The following is a 4,098-nucleotide window of genomic DNA, read 5'->3' on the forward strand; positions in this document are numbered from 1 at the left end:
AGCTCACTTTTTTACAAATTAGGTCTTAGTTAGTTAATATTACTAGAGTTTTTGAAACTATGCATTGCATTAAATATAAAAGTTTTCATTTTATTGGAATTAGAGGCATATAATCTGTTTGAGAAATGATTTAGAGACATAATGACAATGCCATAATGAGATTAAAATAGTAATTGTTCATTATATTATTATTTGTATTTAAAATGATGTTATGTTTATATACTTTATTACCCTTTACATTAAATTGTTCATTAATATACTTAATTAAGGACATTGCTCTAATTATGCATATTCAATTATTTTGTTAACATACAACCTTTATATTTATGATTGACAATCTTTTTTTATCTCATCTTTCTTTCATTTATTTAAAGATACATGTTTAAAGTTTTGAAATAGTGTAATTCCATTGATTTTATATATTTAGTGTTCATTTATCTATCTAATAAAGTAATGATATATTTGTTAGCAAATAATTTATAATGGATTTCTTATCAAATTAGTATTTATAATTTTAATTTAAATAAATTACTAAGCCTACATAATTAATATTTGTTCTTTCCAAAATTTAATCTCTATATATTCTTAATTTCTAAAACATTACAATTAAACCTCGATAAAAAAAAACAATCGTTCTTAACTCGTCTATTTTTTTTTATAAAATCATACTGTTTGACTTCTTGGCTCCACTCCACTCACTATGCAACAAATTAAAATCTGTTATACTATTACTAATTAAGCTTAGTGCTCTTATTTTAAGAATTTTATGATTTTAATTCTTTACTTTCAAAAAATTAATTTCTTTTAAAATCTTAATTTTTGAAAAATTACATCGAACCTCAGTAAAAAATAATCATATATTCTTAACTCATTTATTTAATATTCGAAAGATATATACTTAAAGTTTTCTCTTTTACTTTACAAAATATTAGAGTTAGTGGCTCATTCACTATATTGTGTAACAAATTAAAATTTGATAATCGTACTGATTGAGTTTGCGGATTTGATTCTAATTCTTCATGTTCTAAAATTTTAATTTATTTAAATTTTTAATTTTTGAAATGTTACAATCGATCATCGTTAAAAAAATAAGCATATGTTCTTAAAAGTATATTTAATATTTTTAAGTTATATAGTTAATACTTTCTCTTTTTTTAGTATAAATATTACAGTTTGCTATATCATGCAACAAATTCAAATTGATAGTATATGATATGGGGTATTAATACTTGTTGAGTTTGCGGTTTAGATTTTAAAATTTTCATAATTTTAATTTTTTTACATTCAAAAATTTTAATTTCTTTAAATTCTTAATTATTTTAATTTTACAACTCAGATCATATAACCATATGTTGTTAAAATTTTTAAGCTATTTTAATATTTTCTTCCTAACTCTTTAAATATAGATAATATTAATAAAAATGAGTTTATGATTATTTATATTGTTAATTTTAAATCTCAATTAGTTGATAGTATATGATACAATAAAATATTTTAAAATGTGAGTAGTAGTCTCATCCAATTATTTTCATAGTATTAAACAATTCCTAAAATTATGGAATATGATCTTATTTTTCGTAAACAAAGTAATACGTATATATGTTGATATATTGATGATGGAAACATAATAGTGCATATTTCATGGTATTATTAATGTTAGGGTAAAATAGTCTCAATCTAAAAAATAATTATGACAAAAAAAACATAAGGATACTATGGTATGGAGACATTATGTCTCTAAATCACTATCCAATCTATTTTGCTTTATTAATGGAAATCATATAGAAATGAGTAATGCCAATAATCTAAAAGAGGTAAAAATTGAACAAAGATTTAAAAAGAAATAGTAACCGATATCATGGCATTATTATCGAGAAGTGCAAGTATTTGAAAAGATTAAAATTGAACAAAGATTTAATACCAAATAATACACCAACAAATCTACACCTACATTCCACTAACAACATGACATTTATAGATGCATACAATGGCAGACGTAGGATTTCAACTCGGGGAATCAAATTTACTATTACAATAAAGATAAATTAACAAAAATTGTATATACAAAATGCCCTTCAAATTTGAATAGGATAAAATCAAATTAGTTTGAACTAGAAGCTTCATTAATTACATACTTCTATGACTAATATAACTTACAATTATAGGAGAAAAATTATGCTATTACAATATTTCCTTAATCATTTTGTTTTAGAAAATATGTAAGTGATTTTATTCTTGAAAATATTCCCCTTGTTACAAAATTCACAATAAAATTTTAGATAGAATAGTCATTCATATTAATTTAATGGAATAGGTTTTTTTATTCATTTTATTCAAACTATCACAATGATATGAAGATGAGTAAATTATTCCTTTTAATAACAGAGTAAAAATTGGACAAAATACTCTTTTATTTGGAATTTCTCTCGTATTATGCCATATATACTGATATTTTATTTATTTTCTAATTTTTAATTTTGTAAGTATTATAGTACGTATTGGTAGATATTTCAAAAGAAAGAAATTGTTCGTTAGCAAAAAAAATATTTCATTTAATTTTCTTTAAAATATTTTTTTGTAATAATATTTTTTTATTTTTTATAAATATTATTTTGCTAGTATATAATATTTCTTTGTTTTATATAGTGTAATATACATTGATAAGATTTCAAAATGAAAATTTTATATAATTGAGAAACTATTATCATTGAATGATATTACGTGGATGTATAGCATTACTATAAAATATTATTAATAATATAATAAGGGTCAGATGATGTGAGATTGTTTGACTCAGTACATATAACACAATCTTCTAATGTATAGCTCACAAATTGACAAGATCATGAAAATTTGAAATTATATAATAAATCACTATAAGTTTAATATTTCAATAAAATAGTTTAAATAAAAAACATTAAGTACAGAATGGAAGTGGAAAATATAATATACTAGCAAAATTAATCATTGAATAATTTTATAAGTAATATGATTACTCCATATTCTTTTCAAAATTAAATTTTATTTAATTATTGTTAATTGAATTATAATATTTTCACTATTTATTTTATTCTTTTTTCTTTTAACTCAATTTTCATATTTTTTTGTTCAGGCTTAAAAAACTTGATGTAAAATATTTGTTTTAATTTTTAAAAATAAAATAGTTTTATTAGAAAAAAGTCTAAGTATTTTCTTTTCAGTATTTAGTTGAAAGTATTATAATCAATCCTTAATCAACATGACGAGGGCTTATAATGTAAAATTAATATACAATTAAAATAGGTAACTTCCTCGTTCAGTGCAAATGATAGAAATTGACAAACATAACCCAACTTTGTATATACAATGTTTGTTACTTTATCACTACCCTTACTATTAACAATAGCAAAGTAGTTTTCGATATTTATTCTCACTGTAAGTAATTGTTTACGGGTGGTAGGAAGTTATGAAATATATAAATGAATAATGAGTGACAAATAATAAAAGGGTGGTGACAATAACTCCCTTTGTCCCACTAAATATGAAACACTTGTTGTTCTACCTTTGTCCCACTAAATATGAAACACTTGTTGTTCTACACGAGATTTTGTATAGTGTTATTTTTTAGTTAAGTAAAAAAAATGATAAAATAAGAGAGAGAAAAATATAGACATGATTATGTTTCCATTTTAATGGGAATTAATAAATAAGGAGATTTTTTTTATTACAAATTGCATGTGAAATAAAAAAATAAAGTGTGTAAAAGTTAAAACTAAAAGCTACATAATTTTATGCAAGTGTTATTTTTTAAGTTAACCAATAAAATGATAAAGTAAGATAAGAGAAAGAAAATAAAAATAATGTTGTTTTCATTTTAATGGAAAGTAATAAATAAGGAGAATTTTTTTTATTGTAAGAAGTTAAAACTAAAAGCTTGTACTTATAAAGAAGATGAGAAGCATAAACTAAATAAGGAAATTTTTTTAGAGGGAACATCTTTTATGGTAGACGAACTTTGTCAAACTCTTATTTTAGGTTCATGAACTTTGAAAATATCATTGTGCACTATTAGTTAATATCAAATGAAGTACTCCCTCCGTCCGGCATTAGGAGTCCCGG

This window comes from Salvia splendens, chromosome 11, assembly GCF_004379255.2.
Source record: "Salvia splendens isolate huo1 chromosome 11, SspV2, whole genome shotgun sequence".
NCBI classification, from domain to species: Eukaryota; Viridiplantae; Streptophyta; class Magnoliopsida; order Lamiales; family Lamiaceae; genus Salvia; species Salvia splendens.